General features: G+C 32.6%; 1 protein-coding gene and 1 long non-coding RNA gene across 2 annotated transcripts in view; both read left to right on the forward strand.

Annotated features, from left to right (window-relative positions):
- The window catches only part of LOC107639134 (LOB domain-containing protein 30-like), a 55,762-nt gene that overhangs the window by 35,374 nt on the left and 7,023 nt on the right, over window positions 1-13,365 (forward strand). The window lies entirely within an intron of this gene.
- On the forward strand, window positions 8,145-10,212 carry LOC107639135. The gene is made up of 2 exons (XR_001619968.2): window positions 8,145-8,490; window positions 10,055-10,212. It is a non-coding gene; the product is annotated as an uncharacterized LOC107639135 (long non-coding RNA).

Raw genomic sequence — 13,365 nt, forward strand, 5'->3', positions numbered from 1 at the left:
GGTGAAATTATATAGATGAGGTATGTTTGGTTTTGGTTGAGACATATTATGTGGTCATATATGTGATTATGACTATTGATGCCTTGATGGTATGATGATGCATTAGAGATATGTATGTTGTAATATATGCTTGAGGAATGATTAAGGTTGACTTGTGGGTGAAACTACGTGATAGTGAGTATGATATTGATTATGTATAATGATGGTTGATTGGAAATAGTCTTGTTGAACTTTGGCATGAGGAAGAGTATATGATATGTAAATATGTTTGAGTTTGAGAAAGTGTCAATGTGTGAGTTGAGGAGGCTTGATGTTGATTTTAGTATATTTTGATTGATTTCAAAGAAAGGGATGAAATTGGCATGTTTTGATTGAATTTGAAAAGAGTTGAAAATGGCTTGTTTTGAAAATGGCACTTTGTGGTTTTGTATGAAAACATGGTTTTTGGGCATATTTTGACGGGACATAACCTGGACTACGGACCTCTGTTTTCTACCAAATCTATTTAGAAATGAAATTGGATCCGGGATGTCCATGCCATTCGAAGAATGGGTGAAAAATGATTTAAAATGAGAGAGTTATGACCGTCGGAAGATTGGGGGTTGAATCTGTGAATTCTGCAGCTTTTAACTTAGAAAATTTTTAGCAGAATGACCCTACGCGCGTAGGCGCACTTGGCGCGTGCGCGCCGTTCTTCCAGAAAGCACCATCCACGCGTGCGCGTGGTGTGCGCGGGCGCGTCGATGCGCTGCACCATATGCCCAGCTATTTTCCAGAGAGTTGTGCCGGAGTTGTGCCAGTTTTGTGCCTGGCGCAAGAGCACCCACGCGTACGCGTGGCTGACGCTTGCGCGCCGTTTAGATATTTTTCAACCCACGCGTTCGTGCGTATGACGCTTGCGCGTTGATGAGTTATTGGCCATCTACGCGTGCGCGTGGAGTGCGCGTACGCGTGGCCCTGTTTTCATGCCAAAGATGGTTTTTGAGTTTTTAAAGCCAAATCTCATACTTCTAAGCCTCCGATCTCACCCCTTATGTATTAAATCATTATGATATGCCTAGCAATGAGAAAAGAGCTAGGGGATGTGGTAACTTGCGAGTGAAGCAAGGGGAAAGGGTATGATCAATGATGATCAAAGATGATTATATGAGATATGGAGGATGACGGTGGAAGTACCGTGTATGCCATGAGCCGAAGGGCTATATTTATTGATAAATGGCCGGTTCTTGATTGAACCATGAGCCGGATGGCTGAGTTATTGCCGGGTTACGGCGAAGCCATTATTGTTTATGGCTGAGTATAAATGCATATATGATTAATGAATGAATGTGTTACATGGATAATAATGAAAAAGGTTGAAATGTGATGTGTGACCCCGGGTAGTAGGCAGTGGCGTTGTCCACTTGCTCCGGATATGAGACGGGAAAGGATGTCTATGATAAATGAGTTTAATTATGGAGTTTTGAATACATGTGTATTTGTGATACCTGGGTAGTAGTAAGGTGGTGGTTCGTCCCGCTTGCTCCAGGTTAATGTTTGAGATTTGATAACAGTGATGATTGCTTCTAAACTGAACGAATGTATGTTTTGAGACCCTGGGTAGTAGCAAGGGTTGTGGTTCGTCCCACTTGCTCCAGGTCAGAGATTGTGACGCCTGGGTAGTAGCGGCAGTAGTGGTGAATCCACTCGCTCCAGGTTGAGCTGTTAAACACCCGCCTGGGTAGTAGCCGCAGTAGTGGTTAATCCACTGGCTCTGGGTGTTTTATTGCAGTGCATTGTATTTATTTGGCACTTTTACCGTACTGGGAACCCATGGGCCCGGGGTTCTCATTCCGTATATATCTCTTGCTTTTCAGATACAGGTCTAGGTGCTCAGAAGTGAGTTGTGGGTCGTCTGAGAAACGGCGAAGATCTTTATTTCCTCTACTTTGTGTTTTGATTAGAATCTCTCCACCTTTATTTTGGAAGGATTATATTATGTATTGAACTCTTTGAATTTGCCTATAGAGGCTCTCATGTTTCCTTCGGGAGAGATTAGGACATATTGTTGTCAACTATTTTCATACTGTACCCTAGCCGGCCTAAACTTCGCAGGTCGCGACTAGTGGCTATTTACTTGTATTATATATATATATATCTATCTGTTATCTATCTCTTAATCTCCTCTACGCCTTGTCCGTATATCGTTTTCGGCTTCACGGTTTATCTTTTGTTGTCGAAACGTGAGAGATACGTCTTCGCAATTTTATTTCTACTCTTTTCAGGCTTCTCGATTAATACTCCTTTCGAAATTACCTATATTTATTTATTAAAAAATCCTCCTGAGAGTCGTACCACCGTAATATCATTGACTTATGACTCGAGCATAAGGATTTGAATATTAGGGTGTTACAAAATTTCTCCTGAAAAAACTTCCACCTCACTAATGCTCCAAGAGCCAAAGACTAATTTCCTAATAATTTTCTCTGCTTTAATCCCTGAAATGTGAGTTTCAAGTAAGATACAACACTTAAAGTTATATTTAACTATGAGATCTTTAATAATGATGTGGAAGACTTTTGATGAGGTTCCTCTACAATTCCAAATAAAAATATTCACAATAACAAAGACAAAATAAAGAGAATCCTAAGAATAAAACTTCTCTACCCATAATCAAAGTAGTCAAGTTTTTATAATATTGGTAGACAAATTTGTCTGCATCTCTTCCCTACTTGAGAGTTTTTTTTTATGGGTAGAGTAGCTCTGGTCCTTCGTGCACTTGTCTTGGTTGTTTTTCTCTGGTTCTAGAGGTTTGTCTTTTAGAGATCTCATATCATGAGCTATAGGACACCTGCCATCATTTTAGCAATGATGAGTTTAGTTTGGTTGTATAAACTAGCATCCATTGGAATGTACATTCCATCATGCTGGTTATTTTTATATATTTCTTAGTTTAATGTGCTAAACTAACTTCAATATTATTTGTATTCTTCACATTCTTTCCCCAAATTCTCATTGGTTCTTTGATTAACAGCTAGCACGACATTGTTTTCTTGGAATTTTGACTTAGAACTTCCTTCTTTGATCTGAAATGGTGATTGTACTTTGGTAGTGTCTACCTCTTTTTCTTTGAAAATTTTAATGCTAACAAAATTTTTCTATTTCACTATTTGATTATTATTTGCATTACTATTTTTAATTTTCTAGAATCTTTCCTTAGATTTTCTCCCTTTTTTTTTCCTCTTGAAGTCTTGGCCTACTGAATATTAATTTTTGGATTGCGATTCTTCTTTATGTTGATACTATTTTCCTTTCTCATCATTTATGACATTTAAGACCTCAAATATGATGGAATAATTTCCTTTCTTTTCGGTCTGTTTTACCTTCCCTGATTTTTGCTTATTTTTTCGTTGTTGCCTCTTAATAACTATCCATGGTCCATATAGATTTTCTTCCTTTGATTCAGGGATATTATTCTGATTTTGCGTGTTGTGAAAGTTTTTGGTCACATTAAGCATATTCTACGGAATAGAATCATTATTAGCAGAATTAACGGCACCATGTGTGAATGCTGATCCAAATTCTTCGCCTTCTATTGATCCATATTCTTCGCCTTCTATTTCTTCTTTCTCTTTGTGTCTTTTATTTACTTTAGCTGTTGCTGGCTCCAACAATCAGAATCAGCTTCGTTCATAAAATTTTTATTACCAACACCTATAATCGCACCCTCTTTGATAAATTTTCATTATTTTTCTTTGGACAAACATTCACCTTATTTTGACCATATTTTCAGTAACTGAAATAAATTAGATGTAGTCTCTTGTATACTAACATGAATTCTTTTTTCAAGACTGAGAAGGTTGGAATCAATTGGTTTAAAAAAATAAAGAGAATTGAAGACAGAAAATTAGAGAAGATGAAATTATTCTTACATTAAATTACCTAAATTAAGAGAAGAAAACTGCATATTGAATTGAAAACAAACTCTCTAGCTACCATAGCTCATCATCAAGTATGATTCTAATTAAACTTTTGGCATTTTGTATTGAAGAGAGGGAAGACAAAAAAAAATGAGTCACCTTCAACAAGATCTGTCATATGCTTTCTTTAGGTCAATTTTGATAGCCATAAAACCTTTTTCAACCTTCTTATTCCTCACGGAGTTAATAACTTTTTGTGCTACAAGAATGTTGTTTTCACTTATCCTGTCAGTCACAAAATTAGATTGAGTGTTGGATATGGTACTAGGCATAAAATATTTTAAATGACCAACAATAATCTTAAAAATAATTTTGTAACAAACATTAGAAAGACTAATAGTCTTAAAATGACTAAAATTTTTAGGAGAGTGTATTTTTGGGATTATAGAAATAAGAGTTTGGTTAACCATATCAATGTTATTCGGGTCCTGAAACACCAAGATTGTTGGTAAAATTTAGCCGACAACCCATCATTCGTAGGAGCTTTCTAGCTTCCCATATTAAAGGTTGTTGTTTTCAATTTAGTCATAAACACGCACTTCTTTGCCAATTTTAATATAGTCATTCTCCTTTAGTCTAAAAAATATTTCTTAAACAAAAAATAGATATAATAACGTCATTTGTATAGAGATTTTTAAAGAAATCGACTCCCCAATCTTTCAGCATATCTATATTATCCACCCAAGCCCCATCTTCAGACTTGATTTCCATGACTTTGTTCCTCTCGTGTTTTCTACTGATTTTTTGATGAAAATATTTCATATTCCTATTCCCGAAGTTGATAATATTGCATTGGGACATCTGTTGCCAATGCATCTCTTTTTGGAGGTCTTTAAGAAAGAAATTTTGGCTTAAAGATAGCTCTGTATTGATCCCTTTTATTCTTTTCAGGATTTGCTTCTTCTTTTTAAAGATATTCCTGATGACCTCTTCATTTCACATTTTAATATTATTGATAAAGTTGACAATGTTCTATAAGAAGTTATTGTTTTTATCCCAACTATTTTTCACCAGGTTGTTAAATTCTTTGTGAAGGAACCAAGGAGCTAAAAATCTAAAAGGTCTTTTCACTTAGTTGTTAGTAGTAGCTCTAAAATCTAGCAAAATAGGAAGATGATCAATTTTAATTTAGGAAGATGTCTAATTCCAACATCTAAGAATCTATTTGCAAATTCAAAATTACTTAAAAAACAATCAAGTCTCCTTTTACTATTTTTTCGTAGCACTGTCAGGTAAAAGGAAGACCTAAAAAGTCTAAATCTTTTAATTTATAGCAATTTAAACAATTAACAAACTTTTGAGTATCTTGAGAGAGATTATGAGAATCCCCCAAATTATTAAGAGAAAGGATAGAGTTAAAATCGCCTCTCAAGCACCAAGACCCAATGATGTTGAGATAAATCTCTTCAATGTTGTTCCATAACAAATTTCTATATATTTCCCACTTGGGGGAGGCTATAAATCGCTGTAAAAATTTCAAGGGATTTGACTTTTTCACTTTATTGCCATATGAATAAACTATTTATACATAACGAGGGTCCCGATATTCCATGAATCTTTTATCCATAGACACCAAATTTCTCCTAAAAAACCTTCTGCCTCACAAATACTTCAAGAGTCAAAGCCTAATTTTCTAATAACATTCTCCACTTTAATCCCTAAAATGTGAGTTTCAAGTAAGATACAAAACTTAAAGTTATATTTAACTCTGAGATCTTTAATAATAGTGTGAAAGACTTTTGACGAGGCCCTTCTACAATTTCAAATAAAAATATTCATAATAGCAAACATAAAATAAAGAGAATCCTAAGGATAAAAATTCTCTATCCATAATCGAAGCAGTCAAGATTCCATAATATTAGTAGACAAATCTATCTGCATCTCTTTCTTACTTGAGGGTTCTTCTTTTTGGGTAGAGCAGCTCTCGTCTTTCGTGCACTCGTCTTGATTGTTTTTCTCTAGTTCTAGAAGTTTGTCTTGTAGAGACCTCATATAATGAGTCATAGGACCCCTTCCCATCATTTTAGCAATGATGAGTTTAGTTTGGTTATCTAAACTGCCATCCATTAGAATGTACATCCCATCATGCTGGTTGTTTTTGTATATTTCTTGGTTTAATTTGCTAAACTAACTTCAATATTCTTTGTATTCTTCACATTTTTTTTCCTGATACTCATTGGTTTTTTAATTAGCAGCTGGCATGACATTTTTTTCTTGGAATTTTGACTTAAAACTTCCTTCTTTGATCTGAAATAGTGATTGTACTTTGGTAATGTCAACTTCTTTCTCTTTGAAAATTTTAATGCTAGTAAAATTTTTCGGTTTCACATTTTGATTGTTATTTGCATTATTATTTTTAATTTGTTAGAATATTTTTTTAGATTTCCTTCTTTTTTGCTCTTGAAGTCTTGACCTGTTGAATATTAACTTTGGACTGTGATTCCTCTTTAGGCTGAGACTGTTTTCCTTCCTCATCATTTATGACATTTAAAATCTCAAATATGATGGAATAATTTTCTTTCTTTTCAGTCTGTTTTACCTCTCCTGATTTTCTTCCTTTGATTCAGGGATATTATTCTGATTTTACGTCTTGTGAAAGCTGCTGATGCCATTAAGCATATTCTATGGAATAGAATTATCATTAATAGAATTAATGGCACCATGTGTGAATGCTGATCTAGATTCTTTATCTTCTATTGATCCAAATTCCTCGCATTCTATTTATTCTTTCTTTTTTTGGCCTTCATTTACGTCAGTTGTTATTGGCTTCATTCATAGGATTCTAATTACCAATACCTATAATCGCATCCTCTTTATATAAGTTTTCATGATTTTTCTTTAGGCAAACATTCACCTTATTATAATCATATTTTCAGCAATTGAAACAAATTAGATATAACCCCCTCATATACTAACATGAATTCTTTTTTCAAGACTGAGAAGGTTGAACCAATTGATTTAAAAAGATAAAGATAATTGAAGACAGAAAATTAGAAAAGATGAATGAGATAATAATAATTATATACTGGTAAGAATTTTATATTTTACAAAAAATTATTGAATAAATCTCTCATAAATTAAACTAACATCCACTTGACATGTAAAGCGATATATTAGGATCAGATTAATTCAAATTGAAAAATTATAAGAATGAAAAACTATTATTCAACCGCTTATTATTATTATTATTATTATTATTATTATTATTATTATTATTATTATTATTATTATTATTATTATTATTATTATTATTATTATTATTATTATTATTATTATTATTATTATTATTATTATTATTATTATTATTATTATTATTATTATTATTATTATTATTATTATTACTATTAGACTCTCATATGCAACTTTCATACACAACTTTTCATAGTAAAATTATTCTTATATTAAATTACCTAAATTAAGAGAAGAAAACTGCATATTGAATTGAAAATAAACTCTCTAGTTATCATAGCTCATCATCAGATATGATTCTAATTAAACTTTTGTCATTTTATATTGAAGAGAGGGAAGACAAAAAAAAAAGTGAGCCACTTTCAACAAACTCTATCATATGCTTTTTCTAGGTCAATTTTGATAGCTATAAAACCTTTTTCAACCTTCTTATTCCTCATGGAGTTAATAAACTTTTGTGCTATAAGAATGTTATTTGCACTTATCCTGTAAGTCACAAAATTAGATTGAGTGTTGGATATGGTACTAGGCATAAAATATTTTAAATGATCAGCAATAATTTGAGTAATGATTTTGTAACAAACATTCCAAAGACTAATAGACCTAAAATGACTAAAATTTTTAGGAGAGTGTATTTTCTAAATAAGAGTTTGGTTAACCGTATCAATGCTATTCGGGTCCTAAAACACCAAAATTGTTGGTAAAATTTAGCCGACAACCCAGCATTCGTAGGAGCTTTCCAGCTTCCCATATTAAAGGCTGTTGTTTACAATTTAGTCATAAACACTAGGGGTGTTCAAAACCAATCCGGACCAAACTAAACCGACGAACCGAACCGAAAAAATTGAAAACCGAATTAACTGAAAACCGAAAAAACCGAAAAAAAACTTGTTTTGCTGTTTTTTGTGCGGTTCGGTTCAGTTTTCGGTTTTGACTTTGAAAACCCTAACCGAACCGAACCGAACCGATTAGGAAAAAACCCTAAACATTCCCAAATGAAATTGCGCGAGTGTGAGCGTCTGACCCTAACCCCCAAATCCCCAATCCCTAACCTACCTCAGTGCTCATCGCCCTCTCTTCTACAAAACTCCACACCTGCGCACCCAGCCACACCTGCGAAGCCTTCGGCCCGTCGCACATTAGGCCAACACGAAGCCTTCCTCTTCGCGAAGACGCCGACAGAGCAGAGATCCCATCACGCCGCCACCCTAACCCATCAGTTCAGCCCAGCACAGAGACGCCACCACCCTAACCCCTCAGTTCAGCCCAGCACGGCAGCACCTCCCAGTCTCCCACTCAGCCTTCCTCCCAAGTCAATATGGAGCCCGAGCCACCGATTCAGGTAATGTTTACCATTTGCTGTTTACTGGTAATTCTGTTCATTAGTGTTGATTTGTTGCTACTTGGCGCTTGCTGTTGATTTGTTTATTTCTTGCTAAGTTTTGTTGATTTATAGCCTTTTTTTTCCACGTTAATACTTACAGACAAATGCATTGTTGATTTGTTGCTACTTGCTATTGCTGGCTCAGTGGCTTGCTGTTTAATGGTTCATTTTATTGTTGTTTAATGGTTCAATATATTGAAAATGTCCTGCTTGCTGCCTTGCTGGTTGCTGTTTAGTGGTTTATTTTATTGTTGTTTAATGGTTCAATATATTGGAAATGTCCTGCTTGGCTGCTTACTGCGTTGCTGTTTAATGGTTCATTTTATTGTTGTTTAATGGTTCATTATATTGGAAAATGGAAATGTCCTGCTTGCTTCCTTGCTGGTTGCTGTTTACTGATGCATTGTTGGTATTGCTGGTTATTGTTCAGTTTATTCAATTTAGGGTTATTGTTGGTATTGCTGTTTACCATCTATTCAGTTTATTGTTGGTAATTTGGTCTTGCTGATTTATTGTTCAGTTTAGGGTTATCAGTTTATTGTTCAGGTTTTGTTCAGTTTATTCTTGATAAATTGTCGTTTGCTAATTATTGATTTATTGTTCATTTTATTGAGATCAGTTTATTGTTCAGTTTATGTTCAGTTTATTCTTGTTAATTTGTTATTGTTGGTTATTGACTCATGATAACAAAAAGGGAACTCTGAGGCATGTCTTTTGAGTAAAATTATAACAGAAATGAAGGCTTCTTAGTGTATCATAACTCATAATTCAATTGGCCCTTTTTATATAAGCATCTTCTCATCATGAAACTATTGCACAACAAAATAGTGAAGAAGAGTTTGATTTATATTCTTTGTAGTTGAAAATGAAGAGTTTAGGATTAAAAGGTATGTCTATTGAAAGAAAATAAAAATTTATGCCCCAACTACATATTTTGTACTTGAATTGCTCCAACATAATTCTCACCTTCCTACTTTTGTTGCAAGAATAGCTTTTTGGGCTGTCTTGACCACTTTCCTCTTGCTCTTTGCTTAGCCATATCCTCCACTTCCATAATTGTTTCATTTTTCTTCTTCCATAATGTGAACAAATGTATACATTATTGCTTATTTTCTTCATGGTATGAACATAGATAAAATTGCAGAAATATACTCTGGGGATATAAAGTTCCAGTCACATAGTGATGTCTTGCGGTGCTTAATTAATTATCATAATTTTATCGAACGTATTCCTCATTATTTCATTGCATGATGCATATATACTACTATCACCATGGTTTCATTTCATGTAGCTGTTTCCTAAGATTAATTTTATTGGCACTGGTACTTTTGAATTTTGGTCATTCTGGTATATGTATATTATAATGTCACTGGATGTTGTTGTTGTTGTTGTTGTTGTTGTTGTTATTGTTGTTGTTGTTGTTGTTGTTGTTGTTGTTGTTGTTGTTGTTGTTGTTGTTGTTGTTGTTGTTGTTGTTGTTGTTGTCGTTGTTCTTATTATGTAACTATTTTTTTTATTTCAGGTTGGTTTGTATTAAGAAGTTTAGCTGTTTTGTTAGAGAAGACACCATAACTTTGCTATCTTTTAATGACATTTTTTTTAATTTTCAGTTGTGTTGACTGTTGAACTATTAAACTTCTTTAATTGTCGTATTTGAATTTCTTTTGTCGTTAAATTTTATTAGATCTAGACTTTGTTAGCTATTGTGTATTTGTGTTTGTCGATTTCAATGTTATGACTTTGTGAAATAGTATGGTAGTATTTTTTTTCTGAATTGATTGAAAAAATCAAACAAACCGAACCAAATCAAACCGATTTTAATTGGTTTGGTTTGGTTCGGATGGCCTTGATAAAAAACCGAACCAAACCGAACCGCAGTTTAATTAGACGATCGGATCGGATGACTTTTTCCTCAAAAACCAAACCAAACCGCACCGCGAACACCCCTAATAAACACGCACTTCTTTTCCAATTTTAATATAGTCATTCTCCCTTAGTCTAGAAAATATTTCTTAAACAAAAAAAAAAATAGATATAATAACGTCATTAGTATAGAGATTTTTAAAGAAACCAACTCCTTAATCTTTAAGCATATCTATATCATCCACCCAAGCCCTATCTTTAGACTTGACTTCCATGACTCTATTCCTCGTGTTTTCTATTGATTTTTTGATGAAAATATTTCGTATTCCTATTCCCGAAGTTGATGATATTACATTGGGACATCTGTTGCCAATGCATCTCTTCTTGGATAGCAATAAACTCATGATCTTTCCAAAGCTCTTTTTGAAGGTCTTCAAGAAAGAAATTTTGGCTTAAAGATAGCTCTGTATTGATCCCTTCTAATCTTTTCAGGATCTGCTTCTTCTTTTTAAAGATATTTCTGATGATCTCTTTATTTCACATTTTAATATTATTGATAAAGTTGACAATGTTCTGTAGGAAGTTATTGTTTTTATCCCAATTATTTTTCACCAAGTTGTTAAATTATTTATGAAGGAACCAAGGGGCTAAAAATCTAAAAGGTCTTTCCACTTAGTTGCTAGTAGTAGCTCTAAAATCTAGCAAAATAGGAAAGTGATTAGATTTTAATTTAGGAAGATGTCTAATTCCAACATCTAAGAATCTATTTTCAAACTCAAAATTACTTAAAAAATAATCAAGTCTCCTTTTACTATTTTTTCATAGCATTGTCAGGTAAAAGGAAGACCTGAAAAGTCTAAATCTTTTAATTCATAACAATTTAAACAATTAACAAACTTATGAGTATCTTGAGAGAGATTATGAGAATCCCCCAAATTATTAAGAGAAATGATAGAGTTAAAATCGCCTCTCAAGCACCAAGAGCCATTGATGTTGAGATAAATCTCTTCAATATTGTTCCATAACAAATTTCTATTTTTCACTTGGGGGATACCATAAATCGCTGTAAAATTTCAAGGGATTTGACTTTTTCACTGTATTGCCATATGAATAAACTATTTATACATAACGAGGGTCCTGATATTCCATGAATCTTTTATCCATAGACACCAAATTTCTCCTGAAAAACCTTCTGCCTCACTAATACTTCAAGAGTCAAAGCCTAATTTTCTAATAATATTCTCCTCTTTAATCCCTAAAATGTGAGTTTCAAGTAAGATACAAAACTTAAAGTTATATTTAACTCTGAGATCTTTAATAATAGTGTGAAAGACTTTTGACGAGACCCCTCTACAATTTCAAATGAAAATATTGATAATAGCAAAGATAAAATAAAGAGAATCCTATGGATAAAAATTCTCTATCCATAATCGAAGTAGTTAAGCTTCCATAATATTGGTAGACAAATCTATCTGCATCTCTTTCCTACTTGAGGGTTCTTCTTTATGGGTAGAACAGCTCTCGTCTTTCGTGCACTCGTCTTTGTCATTTTTCTCTGGTTTTGGAAGTTTGTCTTTTAGAGACCTCATCATATAATGAGCCATAGGACTCCTTCCCATCATTTTAGCAAGGATGAGTTTAGTTTGGTTATCTAAACTACCATCCATTAGAATGTACATCCCATCATGCTGATTGTTTTTGTATATTTCTTGGTTTAATCTACTAAACTAACTCCAATATTCTTTGTATTCTTCACATTCTTTTTCTGATACTCATTGGTTTTCTTATTAGCAGCTAGCATGACATTTTTTTTCTTGGAATTTTGACTTAAAACTTCCTTTCTTGATCTGAAATGGTGATTGTACTTTGGTAATGTCAACTTCTTTCCCTTTGAAAATTTTAATGCTAGTAAAATTTTTCGGTTTCACTTTTTGATTGTTATTTGCATTATTATTTTTAATTTGTTAGAATATTTCTTTAAATTTTCTTCTATTTTGCTCTTGAAGTCTTGACCTATTGAATATTAATTTTGGACTGCGATTCCTCTTTAGGTTGAGACTATTTTCCTTCCTCATCATTTATGAAATTTAAAACCTCAAATATGATGGAATAATTTTCTTTCTTTTCAGTCTGTTTTACCTCCCGTGATTTTCTTCCTTTGATTTAGGGATATTATTCTGATTTTGTATCTTGTGAAAGCTGTTGGTTCCATTAAGTATATTCTATGGAATAGAATTATCATTAATAGAATTAATGGCACCATGTGTAAATACTGATCTAGATTCTTTGTCTTCTATTGACCCAAATTCTTCGCATTCTATTTATTCTTTCTCTTTTTGGCTTTCATTTACGTCAGTTGTTGTTGGCTCCGATCATCAGAATGAGCTCCATTCATAGGATTCTAATTACCAACACGGCAACACCTATAATTGCATCATCTTTATATAAGTTTTCATGATTTTTCTTTGGGCAAACATTCACCTTATTATAATAATATTTTTAACAATTGAAACAAATTAAATATAATAACCCCTTCGTATACTAACATGAATTTTTTTTAAGATTGAAAAGGTTGGAACCAATTAATTTAAAAAGATAAAGATAATTGAAGACAGAAAATTAGAAAAGATGAATGAGATAATAATTTTATCCTTAAATCTCTAGTAAGAATTTTATATTCTATAAAAGATTATTGAATTAAATTTCTCATAAATTAAACTAACATTCACTTGACATATAAAACTATATATTAGGTTTAGATTAGTTCAAATTGAAAAACTATATATAAAAATGAGAAACTATTATTCAACCACTTATTATTATTATTATTATTATTATTATTATTATTATTATAGAATATAATATATATTTTTTTTTTGAAATTCATAAACATAAATATTTTATTAAACATTATTTATATACATCATACTTAAAATTCAAATATATAGAGAATATAACTTAACAAGAAGT

The sequence above is a fragment of the Arachis ipaensis genome, chromosome B04 (genome assembly GCF_000816755.2).
Source record: "Arachis ipaensis cultivar K30076 chromosome B04, Araip1.1, whole genome shotgun sequence".
Classification (NCBI taxonomy): Eukaryota; Viridiplantae; Streptophyta; class Magnoliopsida; order Fabales; family Fabaceae; genus Arachis; species Arachis ipaensis.